The sequence below is a fragment of the Equus quagga genome, chromosome 2 (assembly GCF_021613505.1).
Source record: "Equus quagga isolate Etosha38 chromosome 2, UCLA_HA_Equagga_1.0, whole genome shotgun sequence".
In the NCBI taxonomy this organism is placed as follows: domain Eukaryota; kingdom Metazoa; phylum Chordata; class Mammalia; order Perissodactyla; family Equidae; genus Equus; species Equus quagga.
Genome location: NC_060268.1, coordinates 82384463 through 82407678, shown reverse-complemented (window position 1 = coordinate 82407678; position 23216 = coordinate 82384463).

Below are 23216 nucleotides of genomic sequence, written 5' to 3'. Positions count from 1 at the left end.
TTTGGCATTTTATCAGTTCTAACATAGAAGGTATTATATTTTTTGTTTTTTAATGTAATGTTACAGTTAAAAATCAAACTAATGATTAAAATACACTTTGAATTATAATGGTGTTTTCATATTACGGCAGGGAATTTATCTTTAAACTAATAAGGATTATAATTTTCATTTTCAAAAGACATGTTAATTATTTCAAGCGGAGATTTTAAAAGAAGTTGATTGTGTTTACATTTCTGCCAATGTAAGTTTAATATTTTCAATTAAATATTTTAATTAGCTGCTCATAAGGTAGCTTTTCAAAAGACACAATCATTTTCGAGAACTTGAGACCTCCAAACACCATCTTAAAATTCAATTAGTTTATAATGCATTTTGAATAAATTATAGTTTTAAGGACAGCTCTTTTAGAAGGCTAAATAAGATTAGCTTAAACAATTAAAATCCTCTAACCTATGTAGCTAACGTAAATGCAAAATTTATTTATTTTTATTATGAAATATTTCATACATACTAAAAATAAATAACAAAGGTATAAGGTATAAAGATAATCGTAAAATACTCATAAATCTTCTACAAAAGTTAATAGAATGTTAGCAATACTTCAGAAGCCCCCCATATGTTGTAAACTCTTTCCTCTCTATATGACCTCCCCTCCCTCTCTTCCATTGCCTCTCAGGGTAACTAGGCTTCTAAAATTTGTATGCATCATTTTCTTGTTTACTGTCATAGTATATGAATCCCTCAACAATATATTATTTACACTTTATATGCCTTCGAGTTTCATATAAATGATATTATGCTGTATGGTTTTGCTGCAACTTGCTTTTTTTATTTAACACTATCATGAGACTTATACTGAGAGATATATATAGCTGCACTCAACTCATTTCCATTGTCACACAGGTTCTATTGTATGAATATACCATAGTTCATTCGTTTTCCTATCAATGGACTTTTGCTTATTTTCAAAGCTTTGCTCTTACAAATGTTGCTGCTATGAACGTTCTTAAACACATCTCAGTGCACTGGGTACTGGCATATTTGTACTGATAAGCTTTCTGTTTTTCTTACTGATTTTAGAAAGCTTTTGTAAAACACACATTTGATACTGACTGAGAGTTATATGCTTTGAAATTAGCTTCTTCCCTGTTTAAACCTTATAATGAATAAATTTTTTTTATTTTAATGTTTTTGAATTTCTCTATTTAATCACCCTTATTTCCTTAGTTTTATTTAAGAAATCCTTTCCTGCTCAGAGATCAGGGGGGTGTGTGTGTGTGTGTGTGTGTGATTTTAAAATTTTGTCTGGTCTTAGAATCCATCTTATTCTAGCTTCATAAAATTACCTTTGCAGTGTCTCATCTTTTCTGTTTTATGGAAGAAGCTGTATAACAATTATTAGTTACTTGAAGGTTTCATAGAACTCACTGCGGAATTTTTCAACTACTGATTTGGTCTTTTAATTAATTGGTTACAGGACTATTCATGTAATCTATTACTTCTTGAATGTCGCTGCTTCCCAACTTTTGTTATGACTCTAGTATAACCTTGATTCAAAAACTAGACACAGATCGAACGCCCATGTGCTGACGTGCACACACACACATACACTGTCAGCTGTTCACACTTACAAACATAGATTTAACAATTGTAAGGTACTGGCAAATAAAATTTAACGATTTTTTAAAAAATACAGTTTGGCCAATCATGATTTAGTCAGGAATGCAACTTTGATTCAACATTAAGAAATATGTTAGTGGAATTAATTACAAAAACATATTAAATGGAAAAAATCATATGATCATCTGAATAGACTCCTAAAGCATTTGGAAAAAGATGGAACACTTGTATTCTAATAAAAACAAAAATATCTGATGCTAAACATGGCATAGTAAAACAACTTTCTTAACTTGATCAGGAACAGATGATAAATAGTAAAAACCTACAACAAATACTACAATCATGAAACCTTAGAAGCATTCTCATTAAAGTTTTGGAAAAGGGGCCAGCCCGGTGGCATAATGGTTAACTTCACATGCTCTGCTTTGGTGGTCAAGGGTTCACAGGTTCAGATCCTAGGCATGGACCTACACACCACTCATCAAGCCATGCTGTGGCAGCCTCCCACATAAAATAGAGGAAGACTGCCATAGATGTTAGCTCAGTGACAATCTTCCTAAAGCAAAAAGAGGAAGATTGGCAACAGATGTTAGCTCAGGGCCAATCTTCCTCACTAAAACAAAAAAAAAAGTTTGGGAAAAGACCAACTATCCTCTTTTACCTCTATTATTCATTACTGAACTAAGAGTATTATCCACTATAAGAATATTAAAAAAAAAAAAGTACTAAATTTAGAATGGAAAAGATAAAAATATCTCTTCCTACATTGATATGATTCTCTCCCTAGAGAATCTAAGAATATCATTCAGTAAATTTTAGAAAACTCATAAAAGAGTCATATAAGGTACTAGTTTAGAAAATCAATAAATAAACATCAGTAGCTTTGAGGGTTTTTCAAGACACTTGACATTACACAATGAAGAACTGTGATCCCTAAGAGATTGAAAACTCACAATGTAAACCCTGTGATTTTTGCAGCTTACTGCCTGAATAGAGTTTCTAATTCAGAGAGCAGGAAGAAGGGACCCAGGAGAAAACAGGCAAACTTTCTTATTTGAAGAGGCAGAGCTAAGAGTCTAGTGGGGACCAAGGTGGCCAGAGTTTACAGAATTGAGTAACAGAGAGAAGAGAGCATCACAGGGACAGAGCTACGGGGAGCTCCTCATGGACTCAGCTTAGTACTAATTGGTGCACGTGTGTGAAGAAACTACTTAAGGCTGAGTAAAGAATCAGCTGGAAGTATTAGAGGTAACAGGGGCTCTCACAACAGGTACTCACACAAGACTGAAAATAATGCCCGTCCCCAGTGGCCAGACTGGAAAACCTCATGATTCTCAAGGCACTGGGTAAGAGTATTCACAGGGCGCTGCCTCTGCAGTGGGGAATAATTAGCCATAGACTGACCTTTGCTCCAGTCACTCCTAACAAATCTTAAAACTGTGAGATAGGAAACAATCAAACTCTTTCCAGATAACTTAACTGCATCCCAGAACAGAGCTCAAGAAGATCTACAGGAATACAAAAATAACCAGCATCCCAAAAAGGTAAAATTCACAATGTCTGGCATCTAATTAAAATTACCATGCATGCAAAGAAGCAGAAAATTACAACCCACAATAAACAGAAAATCCAACCAAAACCAACCCAGAACTAACATGGATATTACAATTAGCAGATAAAGACATTAAAACATTTATTATATCTGTATTTCATATATTCAAAAAGTTAAACAGAAACAGAAGATATAAAGAAGACTCAAACTGAAGATCAAGAGATGAAAACTACAATGTGTGAGCTAAAAAAGTACACTAGATGGGATTAATGGCAGGTGAGACATTGCAGAAATAAAGATTAGTGAACTTAAAGACAGAACAAAAGAAACTATCCAAAATGAAACATAGAAAGAAAGAAAGACTCAGAAATGAACAGAGCTTCAGGGAGCTAGGGGACAACTTCAAACAGCCTAATACACATGTAATTGTAGTCCCTGAGGGACAGGGGGATAAGTAGAAAAAAGATTTGAAAAGAATAATGGTTGAAAATTTTCCAAGTCTGAAGTACACTCTAAACTCAGTGACCCAGGAAACTCAACAAGCCCTACATCATAATCAACACCTCAAAACTAGTGATAAAGAGAAACTCTTAAAAGCAATCAGAGGGAAAAGATGTATTATGTACAGAGGAACAAAGATAAGGATGTCAGTATTTCTCCAAGGTAACAATGCAACAAAAAGGACAGGGGAGCAACATCTTTAAAGCAGTGAAAGAAAAAAGTGTCGGCCCAGAGTTCTATATCCAGTGAAAATGTCTTTCAAAAACTGAAGGTGAAATAGGGACTTTTTATGGCTTACGAAAGCTAAAAGAATTCACCCCAGCAAATCCTCACTACAAAATATACGAAAGGAAGTCCTTCAAGGAGGGGGAAAATGACACCAGATGGAAGTATGGATCTACACAAAGGAATGAAGAGGACTATAAACTATGACTACATGGGTACATAGATGAAGGTTTCCCATTGTTTAAAAGATAATTGGTTATTTAAAGCAAAAATGATAACAATGTAGCATAGTGTTTATAATTCCTATAAAAGTAAAATGAATGACAGCAATAGCACAATGGCTGCAGGGAGAGAAATGGAAGTATATCAGTGGAAGGTTCTTTAACTACAAAAGAACTGGCATAATAGAACTTTAAAGTAGTATTCTATAAAAGTAAAGATGTATTCTATAAAACCATTAAGCCAGCAAAGGGGAGAAAAATGAAATCATACTGGATTACATTATATTTGCCCTTATCTCTTTATTTTCTGCTTTAATTTTACTTTGAAACTAAGGGGAGATGTACCAACCTAAATTTTAAGATATACTTTAAATAGCCATCACTCCAAACATTGCATAGGAACTCTATGAATAAATAATAAGCATAAAATCATCTGACCAAGGTAAAGAATTGAAATCTTTGAGACATTGAAGACACATTATAATCTTTGATTTAAAGTTGGAAAACATCATCTAAATGTACAACTAATTTACTTGCATATATGAGAAAATGTATTTCCCATTCAGTAAGTGTGCTGAAATTCCTCTGACGTATTCAAAAGTATTCTTATAGCGTCACTTAGTTGTCCATGTAGCGCTGCCCTTTTGAGCTGAATCATAAATGCCAGAACTAAGTGCCAAACACTAGGATTGCATTCTATTTTTAATAACGATGACTCTGAAAGGAAGTGCATAAGCAACATCATTGTTGAAAGATAACGTAAATTCTCTTGCAGCTCATCACAAAACTGCCATTTCCTGAGCTAAAAATCTCTGGGGCCAGCATGGTGGCACAGTGGTTAAGTTCACGCACTCCACTTCAGCAGCCTGGGGTTCACAGGTTCAGATCCCGGGCGGAGACCTAGCACTGCTCCTCAAGCCACACTGTGGCAACATCCCACATAAAGTAGAGGAAGATTGGCACAGATGTTAGTTCAGGGCCAGTCTTCCACACCAAAAAAAAAAAAAATCTCTACTTGGAATCCGTGGAGAGAGAGGCTTAAAAGTTCTTTGCAGTTGGTGTAAAAAATATTTTGGTCTTTAGTACATATGCCTACATACATTGTATTTAATGAAAGATTAGAGATGAGACATCAAAAGAGAATTCATGATAACTAAGTTTTTAAAACTTTGATTTTGAAACAATGTATATTTAATGATTAATGGAGATAATAAGCAACATGATATATATTAACAAACTACTTTAAATTACACTAAAAAAAAGTCAACAGCTTTTTCAATAGCAGAGACAACCAATAAGAAAATATAGTAGAAATAAGAGAAATGCTGTTCACTATTGCAACAAAGTCATAAAATACCTAGGAATAAATAAAACAAAAATGAGGAAGACATATCTGAAAAAAACAATAAAGCATAAATGAACGACATCAAAGAAGACCTGAACTAACGGGAGATACGCTGTGTTCCAGGATGCAGAGACTTAATATTTTAAAGATGCTAATTCTCCCCAAATTAATCAGTGCAGCCACCAACCAAAGTACCAAGAGGACTTCTTTAAATTAATAGACTTTCTTTTTAGAGCAGTTTTATGTTTACAGAAAAACTGAACCGAAAGTACAGTTCCCAGATACCCCCCTCCCCTGCCCTCAGTTCCCCCTATTATTACCCTCTGACACTAGTGTGGTTCATTTATTACAATCAATGAACCAATACTATACACCATTATTAACTAAAGTCCATAGTCTACATTAAGTTTCACTCTTTTTTTTTTTTTTTTTGAGGAAGTTTAGCCCTGAGCTAACATCTGCCACCAATCCTCCTCTTTTTGCTGAGGAAGACTTGCCCTGAGCTAACATCCGTGCCCATCTTCCTCTGCTTTATATGTGGGGTGCCTGCCACAGCATGGCTTGATAAATGGTGCATAGGTCTGCACCCGGGATCCGAACTGGTGAACCCAGGGCCGCCAAAGTGGAACATGGGAACTTAAGTGCTGCGCCACCGGGCTGGCTCCAAGGTTCACTATTGCGTACAGTCTTTTTTGTTTTGTTTTCATGAATGTCTAATATCATAATGCATAATGCCTATCATCACAGTATCATACAGAATAGTTTCATTGCCCTAAAAATCTCCTGTGCCCAACAGGAATTTTTAAAACTAAAACTTGATGACCTGATTCTAAAATTATTTGAAAGGAAAAAAACGTGTGAAAACCACTAAGAAATTTTTGACAAACAGAATAATAAGGGAGACTTGGTCTTATCAAATATTAAACATAATACAAAACCACAAGAATTGAAACTGTGGTGTATAAATGCAAAAATACATACTTAGATTGACGGGACACAAGAGAAACCCCAAAACTAAGTGTATATTTATGAGAATAAAGGTAGATGTTTCAAATTAGTGATGAAAAGTGTCTAATTAAAAAAACATAAAATTAGATTCTGACCTCATATCATATCCAAAAATTTTACCTATATTTAAATGCCTAAATATGATAAAATTATAAGTAAAACTATAGAATATTTAAATATAAAATATGACAATACCTTGATAACCTTGTAGGTAGGAAAGACCCTTACCTAACTCAGAGGAGTTGACTGAAAAATCAGGAAGGAGTGAATAAAAACTTCTATTGCAACCCTCTTTGTATCATTTGAGTCATTATTAGGAACACTACTTTTGTAATTAAATATTAATTAGAAAAATGTTTAGGGCTCACATGTGAGGGGATGCACTATAATTAGTGTTCGGGTGGTGAACATGATATAATGTACACAGAATTCGAAATATGTTGTACATCCGAAAAAAATAAAAATTAAAAAAAAAGAAAAGAAAAATGAAAACAACGAAGTTTCTTCTCTGATCAGAGAAAAAGATGCAGTTATTTCATGAAAATTTTTCAAACAATAGTGGTTTCATAAACGCTCTTAATTCATGCATATAATAAAAGAAAATTTTCAGTTCATGTTAAAAATTAAGTTTGGCTTTCTAACAGGAAGCCATAGGAAAAAATAAAACACAATCTTGTGAGAAAACAAGGTTAAGAAGACTTTTTTGAAAGCCTTGCCTTGCCAATCACTCACCAAAAATATCTTCCATGATACTTCTTAATTTTCTGTCCAATTTATTCTCAAGTCAAACAAAAGTTGCATTTTGTGATTGTTTCATTATAGAGTGAACAGCCCAATCATTGAGTAAACTGTGGACACTGGACATCATGGCAGAAGATTATGCTGACCATATAATTTATGGTCCAAATCAGGACTTTTTGAGAGTGAAACGGAGCCCTATGACCTCAGGAGAGTACGCATCAACTAGGACTGTCCTGAGAACACTAAGATGCATGATCACCTGTATCTATAAAGCTTTGGATGGTCTGCTCCTTTCCTACCTCCTTACACTGGTTCTCCACCAGCGTTTCCTTGGATCTCTACTGGTTTCTAAACTATGCCATGCTGCTCCACACCTTCAAGGCTTTGCATATTCAAAGCCCTCTGAATAATTCAGTAATTGCTACTGAGTAATTCAGAAGTCCCTATTGCTCTTTTCAAGCACTGCTCAAATGGCATCTCTTAGGAAAGGCCAGTGCTAATGGCTTCCAGCATTGACCATTCTCCTCCTTTCACCAAGAGTCGGTCACAGGCATCTGCACTGTGCTCTACTGGGCAGGGTTCTCCAAGACAAACACGGCATTTATGCTGGGGGAGCTCACAATCCATGAGAACGCTGGACTGTGAAATGCTTCCACTACTACGCTTATTTCACTGTGTGACATCCACCTGTGCCATTCAGTACAGAACTGCCAGCTCCTTGAAGCCAGGTATTTTAACAGACCTCTCTTTCTTTGTGTCTGGCAGGATCCCGACTCTCTTTTGGAGAATTAGCCCTCCTACACTGCACACAGTCTTAGTAGGTATATTCATTAACTTTTGCCGTATAACAAACCATGCCCAAACCTAGTGGCTTAAAACATGCATTTATTTAGCTCACGGGTCTGCAGGTTAGCTTCAAAGTTCTGCTGAGGTGAGCTGGCCTGGCTGATCCTGGGGTCTTGCCTATGCATCTGTAGTCAGCTAGAGAGGTGACCAGAGGCTGGCTCTTTGTGGTAGTTTTAAAATGTGTCTAAAAATTCTTTAACATTCTTTCTTTCAAAACAGTGAAGCCTCATCTCCCTCCCCTTGAACGTGGGCTAAACTTAGTGACTCATTTCTAATAAATAGAATGTGGAGGTATGAAGAATATGAATAGAATAGAAGGTATGAGACTTCTGAGGCTAGGTCAGAAGAGGCATTGCCACTTCAACTTGCCCTCTTGGATGGCTTTCTCTGGGGGAGCAGTCATCTCGTTATTAGGACCCTTAAGCAGCCTTTGGAGAGAGACCCTCATGAGTAGTAGCTAAGACCTCCTGACAACAAGCAACGCCAACATGCCAGCCCCATGAGGGAGTCACCTGGGAAGTGAATCCTCCAGCCTCAGATGATTACAGGTCCAGCCAACATCTTGTCCGAAACCTCAGGAGAGACTCCAAGCCAGAACCTCCTATCTCAGCTGCAACTAGATTCCTGGCCCTCAGAAAGTGTGTGAGGTAATAAATGAGGATTGTTGTTTTAAGCTACTAAGTTTTGGGAGTAATCCGATGCCTAGTAATATATAATAGATACAGTGGCTAAGATGACTTGAGCTGGAACAGCTCATCTCCACTCCATGCAGCCTCCCATCTTCCATCATGCTAGTTTGGACTTGTTCTCATGGCGTGACAAGGTTCCAAGAAAGGGTGTGGAAACCTGTGAGCATCCTGAGGCCCAGCCTCAGAAATGGCACGCCATCTACTTTTGGCTAAAGCCAGTCACCAGGCCAGCCCAGGTTCAAGGGTAGGGAAATAAATACCTCCCTTGATGGAAAAGCTACAAGACACATTACAAGGGGTAAGGATAAAGGGAGGGGAATAATTGGAGCCATTATGTCAATCAAGCTACCATAACCGAATTGTCAGTCAAGGTGTTTCCCCTCCTTAGTCCCAAGAGTAGGCTCTTGAGTGAAGCAGGGACAGTCAAATGCTCTCCTCCCCAGGAGTCTTGACTAGATGACTCAAAAGAAAAAAATGAATGGCTTCATCCTGACAATGAGAAGTTTGGAAAGGCAGAGCATTAGTTCCTGATACCCAGATTTCTGGAGCTTTCCTACTTCCTGTCTTCTCTGGTTCCTCAGTTTTCCTTGTGTAAACTACCACATGCTTTCTAATAAATGCCCATTCTTTCCTACTGGAGTTAGACAGAGTCTGTTTCTGTTGTTTACCACCAAAGAACCCAGTGACCTTGGCAGCCCTCAGCACACGACCACATGGTCTCCTTAGGAAGTATTCCTAATAAGCACCCATGTCCCTAGGAAGGGTAGGAACCCGGAGATGCCATAAACCCAGCACTGAGAGATCCCTCAGATGATCACTGGCTTTTAAAAAATACTCGCAAAAACTCTTTAAACATCCTTAAGGGCAAATGTAATACAAATGCAAAGCAATAGCAATTAATGCTATAGAAACTACACCTGGAATGTTATTTTTGCAAAGGCTGAATTGTCCAGCAGCATTTCCATGTGGCAGTGCTGCTGTAGGCAGGGCTATCATATTCCAGGAGAGGCCAAAGTTTTTGGCAATTGGACCAAATATTCATATTCAGGCTATGAAGGCAACTGTCTCGTGCCTCCTGCTTTCCGCTGACATACGGCAGCTTCAGGCCCCAGTGCTCCCTGCTCATCTATCGCAGTATAGCTTTACAATCACTCCGGGCATGAAATACTTAATGATTTCCACTCTCTGCTGGTCATGTTTCCTTACTAATTCACTACACCAACCGGGGATGACAGAAGGTATCAAGTCCCTTCTCGGGTATTTAAACTGTGAGCAGTCATCTGTATGCAGAAAGTGTGCCTGCGAACTTTCGAGAACTCTGCTTACGCAGAGCCCAGAGCACGAACGCTGCAGAATCAGATGCCTCCCCAAAATAGTGCCCCAGTTGACGTACAGCATCTTCTAAAAGAAGCTCATTCGTGGTTTTTCGGTTGAAGTTGGAGCAGCTGTCAGTCAGGGACGCGCTTGGGCACTTGGCAGTAGAAACAGTGTGTCACAGTGGTTAGGAACCCAGCCTTTTATTTGTAAACTGAGTTCCCATCCCAGCTCTACGTCTTATTAGGTGAGCAATCTTGGACAAGTTGCTTAACCCTTCTGGGCTTGGGTTTCCCCAGTGAGAAAACTGTGCTAAAAATAGAAACTATCTCATAGGGTTCTATGAATTAAATGTAACGATATATGTCACACCCTTAGTCTGGAGCTTGCAACATAGGAAGCACTCAATAAACGCTAATGGTTACTGTTTTTATTATTATTACTAATACTACTACTAATAACAATAATTTAATATGCCAGCAGCTACCAGGGCTGGAACAGCAAGGCCCAACAAGACCTGACTCACCGCGTCGCAGTTACAGAGCTAACGCTGGTGCAGGCAGGACTGGCATCAGCCCCAAGGGCAGCCATCTGGGAAAGTGGGGCAAGACACCCGCTGTGGCTCAGAGTGCAAGTTCCATCACTAGACACTGTCAGTGTCTCACCTTCACACTCCATCCGGGTTGGACCAGCAATATCAGAAGCAGAGCCAGACCTCAGAAGACATGAGGTGAAAACAAATCTAAGTTTCAGGGCTAGGCTCCAGAGCAGCAGAGAAGGAGCCTGTATAGGGGCAAGAAACAAGACAGCCCGAAGGGCCGCAGACTGATGCTCATGCAACACCAGGGCTCTGGTCACACCGCACCGGCCGGCCAGGGCAGCAGGAACCCTGCAGACCCATCCAATCAGCAGAGGCGATCCAGCTCGCACCGTGCTGCCAAAACCAACTCTCCAGCGCTGTAATGGAGAGCTGTTCTTTCTTTGTAGAGATAATAGCATGTCCATCTCTGAGCTAAAGGAAGGAATAAAATCAACAATGAAAGGGAAAGCATGGAGCCCACACTGATGGCACGTCTGTAGCAACCACCAGGCAGGAGCAGGGCTGATAACCTGAAACAGGAGCTGTCATCCACAATGTCAACAGAGAGCACCTTAGGGCTCTGCTGCCAGCTTCTATCCGCAGCCCCCTGGCACACACAGCCAAAGGAGCCTAGCTCAGAGTCATTATCAGCAGAGCCCTTTAGGACCTTGCTACTCATAGTGGTTCTCAGAGAGAATCAGAATCAGCATTTTAGCAAGATACCCATGGGATTCATACGCATATTTCAGTTTAAGAAGTTCTGTTAGGATGCCTTTATCAATTGGTGGGACTTAGCATGTGAGTCCAAACCTATTTGCTGCCTCTGCTTTGAAAACAGATTGAAGTTGAAGGGTACTGAAGGCATGAAACATGTCCCTCATTTCAGAAGCTATGACAGAGTCTCTTAGTGGTCTGCCAGAGACTTTTGGCTCATAAGAGTGTTCCCATGTAGTCAAAACTAAGAGGGTCCCAGCCAAGTGGAGTTGAGCGGTGGAAAGAAGCCAGTTAAGATATCTAGTGAGCGCAACAGAAACTTGGAGCCTGAGCATAGTAAGAATTAGAAGACTCTGCAGTTGCCCCCTGACTCTCATGGCATGTGTTGTCATTATTCCCTTCATTGTTGGCTCATCTTGATTATTTGTTCCACTTCATCATTTGCAGTTTTGAGATGGAACTCACGCAGCTGTGCTAAGGTGTAGCAAGGAAAGGTGACTTGCTCCAGGTCAGAACTGTAGGTGGGAGCGGCTGCAGTCCCATGGGAACCAGGAACTGTGGCCAGAGCAGTTAGAGAGTGTGGGAACAAGAGGAGGAAAGTGAATGTTTGGGGACACACTCAGGACTCTGCCGCCTGCAGGTTTTCTTTCTTAAAAACTGTGTGCGTGCCTTTGTGTGGGCATGCATTTCATGAAGCTGGTTGATCCCTTGGCAGTTCCTAAAAGAGTTGCTGTCTGTGGCTTCCTTTGGGAATCCTCTGGAAGGGATGAGTCCTTTCCCCCGCTCTCTCCATCCCTCAAATATATGCTCACAACTCAGGACACAATTTCAGGGGCTCATGGAACCCCTATGATCTCATGGACCTCGGGTTAAGAACTCACACCTGGCACCTTCCATACATTTCTATTTCTTCTTTGAATCTATAACTTTAAACCCTGACACTACCATTGTCTAAATAAGTAAGAATTAGCAGGTTGCTTTATATTGGTTGAGATCAATGAGAACTAACTCGCATTTCACACAATGAATGTCCAGAGCTTGGTCCTCACTCCGGATGTGCAATTTAAGCTGGAGTTACCCATAGAGCTAGCAGTAAGCACCAGTGCCCAGACCAGAGGCTGTGACTTAATTGGTCCAGGTGGAGCCCAAGCATCTCTATTTTTAAAGCTCTCTGGGTGATTCTAAAGTGCATCCTGGGTTCAGAACCACTGGGTGTCTTTGCCCTGAACTGGGTCCTGGCTAAGCAATAATCACTATCCTGCCTTCCCCTGCCCCTCTTGGCTCTCTCTCTGTATGGGAAGCAGGTGTGCCCAAGCGTGGGCAATGTGAGATGAAAGAGGTCTTCTAGTCACACCCCTTTCCCTTGGGTTCAATCCTGCTTATGTCCTAAACATGAAACCTGAAAAAAGCACTGATAAAACCCAAGTTTAACAGACACACCTGTCAATAAGCTGTAAATATTCACCTCCGCCTCCTCTCCACCACGGACAAAGGTCTTCCACAGGCGGGGTGGGGATGTGCCTCTGACCTTCGCACAATGCCTTTCACCACTTGTGGTTGTGAGACTTCATTTAAGTCAGCTGGTGTTTGGTAAACAAGGGTCAGCATCCCAAAGATGCCTGCCTATAACTCTCCTCTGATCTGTAGGTAATATCATCTCCACACGCATTTGAAGAGGAGGTGGAGTTTTCCAGTCAACCCTTAAAGTAAGTCACTTCTTTGAGAATCACTGAGCAATAAACTTAAGGGTCACGCATACTGGCAACTAATGTGATGAATTATTTAACTGGCAGTCTTAAAGCCTGACTTGGAAAAGTTTACTACTGCTATGGTTTCTTTACAAAATGCTCTCTTCACTTTTTTCAAGGATAGAAAATGGGTGCCACATCTGGGTGGATGGTTAGCATCTGGCTTCTCCTCTAGAATGTTCAAATTAGCCACTGCTTGGTTGCAGAATCTATCCGGATATAATACTTTGAAAAAAACAGTGTCTCAGCAATAAGTTTTCCTTCAATCAAATGTTGGTTCTTACACCACAATTCACTGCATCCATTTTTTTTTTGAGGAAAATTAGCCCTGAGCCAACATCTGCCACCAATCCCCTCTTTTAGCTGAGGAAGACTGGCCCTGAGTTAACATCTGTGTTCATCTTCCCCTACTTTATATATGGGACGCCACCACAGCATGGCTTCATAAGTGGTGTGCAGGTCCATGCTGGGGATCCAAACCAGTGAACCCCAAGCCGCCAAAGGGAAGCGCATGAATTTAACTGCTGCACCACTGGGCCAGCCCCCACTGTGTCAAATTTTAATGAACTTCTGACTTGGACTCAAAATTTGTGATAAGCAATCCTCCTTATTAACAGTAACTGAAACGCCTCTCTCTTATGCCAGCCTAAAGTCAACGAATAAATGAACAACACTACTTCAACTCTGATAGTAAGAATGGAAGAATATTGGACCCAACGCAACTGAGATGCCTTCATTGTTTCCCCAAGTAATCCATGGTGGTGTGGCTTCAGGCATGAAACCAAGGCTGTAATCAGTCTCATTATGTCTTTGCAAGGCAGTGTCCTGTGATGCTCAGCTTCATGAGAGAAGTTAGATGTTAGGTTTTGAGCAAATGGCCTGGATGATTACCTGGGATCCTTATTACATATCTTTATGGAAAATCGCCTAGCTGAGAACATCTTTAAAATACACACAAATCCAGTCATTCAAAATCCTGAAGTTCTTCACTGGACACAAATGATATTTGAAGCTCCCTTTAAATATTTTCATTACAAATGTGATTTTAATGTGAACTAATAAAATACATTTCGTCCTCTGTATCTCAACAAGAACACTTTTCTTCTTGCCCATAGAAGGAAGACACCCAGAAAGGACAATGCTATCAGCTATAGTACATGAAATGTTACAGTTCACAAAGTACTAACACATACATGTTTTCACTGAATCCTTAAATTATGACCAGCCTGACTTTGAGGAAACTGAGGCTTAAAGCATCCAAATCGTTTGTCCATGGTCATGCCATCGGGAATGGCAGAGCTGGGGCTCAAAACCAGGCCTGTCAGACTTAAAGCCCATCTCTACCACCATCATCCTACCAATGACAAGGGCCACCACTTACTGGGCACTTATTGTATACCAGGTACCTTCATGGAATATTCCATCTAACATGACAGATACCAGCAAGGAAGGCATCTGAAGCCAAGAGTTTAGTCCCTTCCTCAATGTTACACAAGTACTAGAAGTCATCAGAGCCCCTGCTCTTCTCACTGTCCCTGTGACCTTCACTTGGGGCACAGACTTGCTCTCCATGTGCCTGTGAACCTCACAGGAGCCCACTCAGCAGGGGGCAGTCCTGGAGCTGATGCTAAAGGCCAGCCATCCCGCCATCCCGACACGTGCCGTGGGGAGTGCGAAGGCTTCCCTGCCTAGCCTGATACTGTTCCTTTGCAAACCCCAGCAATCCAAATGACACAGGCAAGTTAATTTCAGATGATGTGAGGGGATTTATGGTTTTAATAGCTTTATGCCTTTTTCACCCCATTAGCCTGTGATCTACTTGACCCTTGGAAAAACCTGAAAAGCTTGTCTGAGCCCGGTATTCTAAGAGATGGAGAGAGTCCACCGAATGCTGAGCTGCAGGAACCAGATACAAAACAGTTTTCCTGTGCACTGGCAATAACCAATCTGAAAACGTCCAGGAGGAAACAAAACCCCATTACGTCAAAGGAGCAGGGAAAATATATTCAAGGAACCTCACCAGAAAAGTGCAAGACCTATATGAAGAAAAAGATAAAATTTTATTGAAAAACACATAAGTTTCTGGATAGGAAAACTCAATATTTAAAACTGCTCGCTCTCAACAATTTAACTGATAAATTCAATATTCTCCCAATGCTATCCCAATCAAATATCAAAAGTCTTTTAATGAAAATCCGACAAGTTAGTCCCAAAATTTCTTCAGGAAGATAAAATGTATAAAAATGGCCAAAATAAAATGTTTAAAGACTAGAAATGAGGTGGATACTTGCTCCACTAGTTATCAAAACATATTATAGAAAAATCCTAAATAAACAAAATGTTTTGGTGCAGGAACAGACAACAGAGCAGTACAGGGGAGAATAATTTTTTTAAAAGACAGACTGATGGACTTACGTCAATTCATAATGCAATAAAAATGAATATTTCACTCAGTGGAAAAAGGGAATAAATAAATTACAACAAACTGTGTTGGAGAAATTAGCTATCTCTAGGAGTAAAATAAGGAAGTTAAAAAGAAGATTACAAAAATATTAAAATAAATATAGATAAAGACTTTATAATCATGGAAAAGGGAATGGCTGCGTATGATTTAAAGAAAAAATATCATAACATAAATGATTGACAAACCTGACTATAGTAAATGAATTTATATTTAATTTAATTGAAATTAAAAGCATCTGTAAGACAAAAGACCAAAAATGTGCGAGAGGAAACCTTATAAGCTATAAGAAAATTTCAATACTAAGAATACATAAAAAATAGCTGCAATTCAATGAGAAAAAGGACAAATAACCTAGTAGAAAAAAAAGGGCAAGAAAGATGAATTGCCATGTCATAGAACAGCATGCCATATGAAAATATGCTCAATCTAATTCATGTCCAGCCATAGTCATTACAAGGTAAATTTAATGCCCAATGAAATACCATTTTCCCTCATCTGATTGGTAAAAATTTCAGACTGGTTCTATCCAATGTTGGCACAACAAAAAGAGATCCTGTGCACTGTTAATGAGGATATACTCTTTTTGGAGGGCAATATGGCAGTACCCATTTAATTAAAAATGGCATATCCTTTGACCCAGCAATTATACTCCAGGGTTTCTATCCTAGGGGAAATAATTACATACGTATACAAAAAGACCTAGACAAGGGTGTTCAGCATTATTACTATTAATAGCCCCAAATCTAAAGGACTCTAAATGCCCATTAGTAGGCTATGATTATACAAACAATGGTGCAGTCACACAATGAAATCCTATGCTACTCATGAAAACCATGAGGCAGACCTTGACATACTGATAAAACAAACTCCAGCATACGTCGAAGTAAAGAAAAACAACATGCAGAATCCATAACTAGAGTAGATTTTATGTGTATGTGTGCATAAGTGTAGGACAAACAAATAAAACTATATAAATGCACGTATGCTTCAAATGTAGATACTAAACTGGGAGCAACGGGATTGAATGGGACCCAGATAGGAGCATGGGACTCACCCCCACTCACACGCTCTGTGCATGAGTCCATTGAAAAACACAGTCTTGACTCCATGGACCTCAGTTCATAAGGTGATTTTTTAAAGTGTTTATAATTTACATCATTTTTATGATAATTTTATTATTTAATTCAATCAGAATTCTTCCTGAGCCACCAAATATTTGCCAGGAGGAGTTTTGTGAAATCAGTAAGAGACTCAGTTATCACGTGGCCATTTCCATCAGAGCAGATCCTTGTAGGGGAGAGGGGCAGTAAAGGGCAGTCACGTAAAACAAATGCTGTTTGGTCACAGACGAGCTTCTCCCATCGATTCTGCATTTGATATAGACCTAATCACATTTATTTCAGACCCTTGATTGTTACTTATCTTATATGTCTTGATTTCATGTTTGCCTGTTCAGTTTTAATAATGGAATTGTAACTTACTATTAGTTCATCCCCAGGAAAGAAGACTTCCTTGCTATGACCGTTTTGTCGCCATCGCAATTCAACTACACTGTGACTGTACACACCATGCAAGAAGCAGGCAGGACCTTGCTGCTGTTCAGAACAAGAGTTCTTGCGCCCTTATATGAACTCCTGGCTCTTCATCAAAATGGGGACTCAAACAAAACTCGTCTGCAGTCTTTCTGGTTCTGGGTGTATTTTGTTTTGTTCTGTTTCTCTGTCCTCAGTTGCCTTCTTCCCTCATACGCTTTCTCCCTTCAAACTGTTCTTCAACTAAAAGAAAACCTCATTTCAGTTATTTCCTCTGCAGCTGCCACAAATCATTTTTGGAAAAAGATAGAGGGTCAGTTTAGGTCTTGGACAGACAGGGTGCTCCAGCACAGTGCTGACCATTTCCAGGAGAGTATTGCCAACACAGAGCAGCACCTCAGCGTCAACAGCGCATGTAGCACGATGGAAGGGAAGCCATCCTGGTGGTGGTTTATATCTGCTCTTCTTACTTATTAAAATAAGTTCATCTTCTTCCCTCTTCATTTCTCTTCCATCCCACTTCCCTTCCTTCCTTTCTCTTTTCCCTTTACTTTCGACATTGAAGGCAGTGTAACGAAGACAGAAGATCTTGGTTCTGACCTTGTCCCTGACACTTTTTGGCTCTGGAATGTGAAGCAAGGCACTCCATCTTTCTAGACCTGGGGCTCCTTGTCTGCAAACTGGAACCTCTGTCCCAAGATGCCCCTTGACAGGGTGATTGTGAGGTTGAACGGGACTGCATATGCCGAGCATCCAGACTGGCGTCCAGGGGGTGTTTGATAAAGGTTAGGTCCTTCTCCTTCTTCCTAGAGATCTTTGCTTTGTACACTTTATTTCTGATTGTGAAACAGGAATTCAAGCAATAAATGAATTTCAAACATCAGCAGGCATATAGGTGCAGCCCCTAAATTAAGATCTAAGTGTGAGTGAGCACAAATTAAATTTACAAGATAAAAATGTCTAGGCAAAACCGAGATGAAAGGTGTGCACTACACAAAAAGATAACGAGCGAGTGTTGGTCGTTATGCAGCGATTAATTTCCTGGAAGATGAGGAAAGATAAATTCTGGTGCTAGGCAACATGGAGTCAGCACACTATAGCCTCTCTCCCCTAGTGTTTACAACTAAAACTCTGGGGAAAAAAAAATTAAAAAAAGGAGGAGGAGGAAGAGGAAGAAGGGGAGAAAAGCAGCACCTATCTGAGCACTGACAATAGCAAGTGGCTTGGGGAGGGAAGTCGAAACTTCAAAAGCAAACGATACCAAGATGAGTTTTGTGGAGGGTTTTCTCTCTTTTTACTTCCAGGCTTGGAAGCGAGGGGAGCCCCAGCATGGAACTACAAAGCAGGCATGGGTAGTGAACGACCAAGAGAACCCCTGTCTTAGTCAGACAACCAAGAAAAAGGGTTCCTGCAAGGAGGAGAGCATGGAAAATATCCCTGTTGTTGCTGTCTTAAGTAAAGTTTTACTCTGGAATCATTTTAGATTTACAGAAAACCTGCAAAGGTAGTAGTACAGAGTTCCATGCATCCCTCACCCAGTTTCCCACATTGTTAACATCTTATATGACCCTGGTCCATTTCTGAAAACTAAGAAACCAAGACTTGGACATTACTATAACTAAACTCCAGGCTTCATCTGCATTCCCTAATTTTTCCACTAATGTCCTCTTTCTGCCACAGGATCCCATCCAGGAGACCATGCTGCCTTTAGTGCTCATGCTCCTTAGTCTTCTCTGGTCTGGGAGCTTCTCACTCATTCCTCGTTTTCACAGACTTGAGAGTTTTGAGGAGTACTCACCAGGCGTTTTGTGGAATGCCCTTCAAATTGGGTGTGCCTGATGTCTTGCTCATGCTTAGACTGCAGTTCGGGATTTGGGGAGGGATATCAAAGAGGTGAAGTGCCCTTCTCAAGATGTCCTACCAGGGTTACATGCTATCAACCTAACCTAAAATTGGTGATGTTAATCTGCCCAAAATAGCGTTTGCTGGCTTGGAAGCAAGTCACCAAGTCTAGCACACCCTCAAGGAGAGAGGGAGGAGAATCTACATCAATTATTGGGAACTCTTCTGTAAAGAAGATTTGCCTCGGGGCCGGCCCCGTGGCCAAGCGCTTAAGTTCATGTGCTCCAATTCTGTGGCCCAGGGGTTCGCCGGTTCAGATCCTGGGCACAGATATGGCTCCACTCATCAGGCCACGGTGAGGCAGCGTCCCACATCCCACAACTAGAAGGACCCACAACTAAAACATAGAACTATATACCAGGGGGCTTTGGGGAGGAAAAAAAATAAAGGAAGATTGGCAACAGCTATTAGCTCAGGTGCCAATCTTTAAAAAAACAAAGATTTGTCTCTTCACCTCCATTTATTTATTTACGTAATCATTTAATTATATCAATACAGATTCACATAGATTTCGCTTTTTTCTTTTTTTCTCTTTTTTCTCCTGGTCCTCCCCTAAGGGTGGCTCCCACCCTGGAGCTGTACTGAGGTGGTGGTGGTGGTGGTGGTGGTGGTGGCGGCGGCAGTGGCAGTGGCACAGTAACCTAAAATCCAAGGAGAAAATTTATCTTTCTGGCGAGACGAAATGGGAAAAGAGGACCCCACAGTCTGGAGTGTGAGGGAATCCTCATTTTTTTGATATTGTCCCACAGGTCCTTAAGACTCTGATATAACTTTCCAATATCTAATATCTAATGCAGAAACATAAATTCGGTGAAAGACATAAAGAACCTCAGAAAACCCCAAACAGAAGAAATTCAAAGAAAACCAAACCCATGCACATTATAATCAAATTACTGAAAACTAAAGCTAAAGAAAAAACCTTGAAAGCAGACAGAAAAAAAATGACCCTTTACATATATGGAAACAACAGTTTGAAGAAATGCCTGTTTTCTCATCAGTTATCAAGGTTCTCAGAAGGCAATGGAATAACATCTGTAAAATGCTCAAAGAAAAGAACTGCCAACTGCCAAGCCAGAATTCTATATCCAGCACAAATATCTTTCAGCAAGAATGTCAAAATAAAAACATTCTGAGAGGAAGGAAAACTAGGAGAATTCACTGCAGGGAGACCTTCTCTAAAAGGTATACTAAAGGAAATTCTTCAACCTGAAATGTTTCCTGAGGAAACCTGCAACTTCTGGAACAAAGAAAGAGCAATAGAAATACTAAACATCTGGGTAATTATAATAGACTATTTTTCTCTTGTGTTCTTTAAAATATGCATGATTAGGGGCTAGCCCCATCGCTGAGTGGTTAAGTCCACGTGCTCTGCTTTGGCGGCCCAGGGTTTTTCTGGTTTGGATCCTGGGCATGGACATGGTACCACTCATCAGGTCATGCTGAGGTGGCGTCCCATATAGCACAACCAGAGGCACTCACAACTAGAATATACAACTATGTACCGAGGGGCTTTGGGGAGAAGAAGAAGAAAAAGAAAAGATTGGCAACATATGTTAGCGCAGGTGCCAATCTTTAAAAAAAAAAAAAGTATAACTATCTGAAGCAAAAATGTGAATACTGTCTGGTGGGGTTGTCAATACACGTGGATGTAATATATGCCAACTATGACATAAAGAGGGATATTAATCCCTAGAATAATTGCTTTAAAAAAACTACAAAGAGATATAGTCCAAAACTCAATGGATAGATTTAAATGGATTACTAAAATATATTCAAATAATTGAAAATAAGGCAGGAAAGGGGGAATGGAGAAACACACACACACACAAAGGCATGAACCAAGCAAATAATAAAAGGATACACATAATACCAACCATGTCAATGATTACATTGCACGTAAATGGTCTAAAAACACCAATTAAAAGACAGGGACTGTCAGATTGGATTTTTTTAAAAACTTATATGCTGCTATATTAAAGTTAGCTGAACTTGAAGGTCTGCTATAATGAATGCACAATAAAAATGGAAATTTTATCTGTGAAAGAGGTGGATCGTCATGTAATTACCTTCTGTCTAGCTGTAGAATAGCTATTGTTTGTTTATCCTCCTTTTTTAAGCTCTAGCTGAGGCAGCTCTGCTCTATAGCAAACTTGGTCAGACTCAGATTAGCCAGTGAAATGGCTCTAGCTTGACCACTCAATAGCCGTTTGCCCTTCTTCCTTGATAAGTGAGTCCTGATTTTGTTCAGCCTGCAGAGAAGAATCATTCATCTGAGTGAATTGTAAAAACCTCATTTCCTTTTACCATTTAATAACCTATCAGTGCAAACATGGCTCAGTTTTGGCCAATAACATGTAAGAAGTCTGTGGGGGCTTCCAGAAAATATATTTTCTTTCTGCGAAGAGAAAGGAGGACAAGGAAAAACACCCCCCACCCCCCCTTTCTGGTGGGTATGGACTCCCTTGCTTTATTTTTTGAATTCTGTTTCATGAGGATAAGACACCCAGAGCTGTGGTAACCAATGACACCAGGAAGGGAACTGAGTGTGGCAGAGGAGAGAGATAAAAGGAGTCTGATGAACCATCCCTGAGAATGCCTACTATTGGACTTCTTATTAAGTAAACAAGAAACATACATATCCTTCAAGCCACTATTGGTCACGCATGCTGCTACCTGTAGTCAAAGTATAATTAACTGACAAATGAACAAAGAGAGTCTGGTCGTTCTCAGCACATAATGCCATATACGCAATTCTGCCTTTCGGACACTGTTATGGCATTGTCCTTCCCCCTTTCCCAGCCACTTAATTTGGTGGGGAGAGAGAGAGAGAAGAACATATGCCTAGAGAGGATGAAGGTGTAGTAGAGTAGGAGGCAGAGTGCTATTCATTTATTGCAGAACTAATAAAACTACATGAGTTGGGATTCAGTCAGTCAGTCAGTCAGTCAACAAACATTTATTGAACACTTGTATGCTCATCTCTGTGTTAGACACTACAGGGACAATGATAAAAACAAATTCTCAGTTTCAATTGGGAGTGATGGACAATACGCAAATACATATATAAGATCAGGTTATGTTACACAGGAAAGTGGCAGAGTAACAGCATATTGGGGGCTTTCTAGATAAAGAGGTCAGAGAATAACAGCTATTTCAGAACCTCAAGCAGAGCTGGATTTCTGGCCTTTTCCATTTTCTTTGAGAAGGGATAAGGAAACTTTGAACTTGTAAAGTCTCATTAAAGTTCCACCTTAATAATCTCTAAACCCAAAGAGGGCAATAGAGCCACCTTTAGCTTGATATCCTTATAAAAAAGGGGCCTGCCAGTGGCATTGTGCTTAATTTCATGCACTCTGCTTCAGTGTCCCGGAGTTCTCAGGTTCAGATCCCAGGGGAGGACCTAGCACAGCTCATCAGGCCACGCTGTGGTGGCATCCCACATGAAATAGAGGAAGACTGGCACAGATGTTAGCTTAGGACAATCTTCCCGAAGCAAAAAGACAAAGCTTGGCAACAGATGTTGGCTCAGGGCCAATCTTCTCACCCACGCCCCCCCCCCCCCCCCAAAAAAAGAAAAAAAAAATAGCTACATCAGCAGGAAAGATTTGAAATCTCAATATGAGATTAATCAATCCATGATGGCTCACAAACTTGGAATTTTTATAAGAACATAAAAGTGTTAGAAAATGATGGCCAGACAGTGGCAGTTATTCTAGACGGTAAAAGAAATTTAGAATAGAGCAGGAATAGAAGATTAAAGAAGAAAGTGAAAACGAAAACAGGCAAAAGAACCTGTGAGGGTGGAGAACCACTCATCAAGGTAAACGGAAGTTTTCGTGGACTATGATACTGAGTCGGGAAATCCTTTCGGGTGGGGCAGAAACTTGGGTGGTTGGTGTTGTTTAGAAACAACCTGACTGATGACCTTATTTAGAGCCGGAAGAATTACTGTCCCAGCCATTCCCAGTTTAGACACGCTGTAAGCCTAGGAGCAGAAATCCTTAGGGGTTGTACCAGACTGAGAACAGCAGCCTCCATTCTTCCTGTCTGCGGCTCCCTGTTAAGCTGGGAATTCCGAATCCGAGGAGAGGCGGGTCTCAGGAACCTGGAAGTTAGCAGATGACAAATTGCCCATTAAAATTCCGAGGAAACTGACCCCCAAATCTCACAAGGAAATATTGCCGAGTTCCATTTTCCACGGCATTTATTTCCTC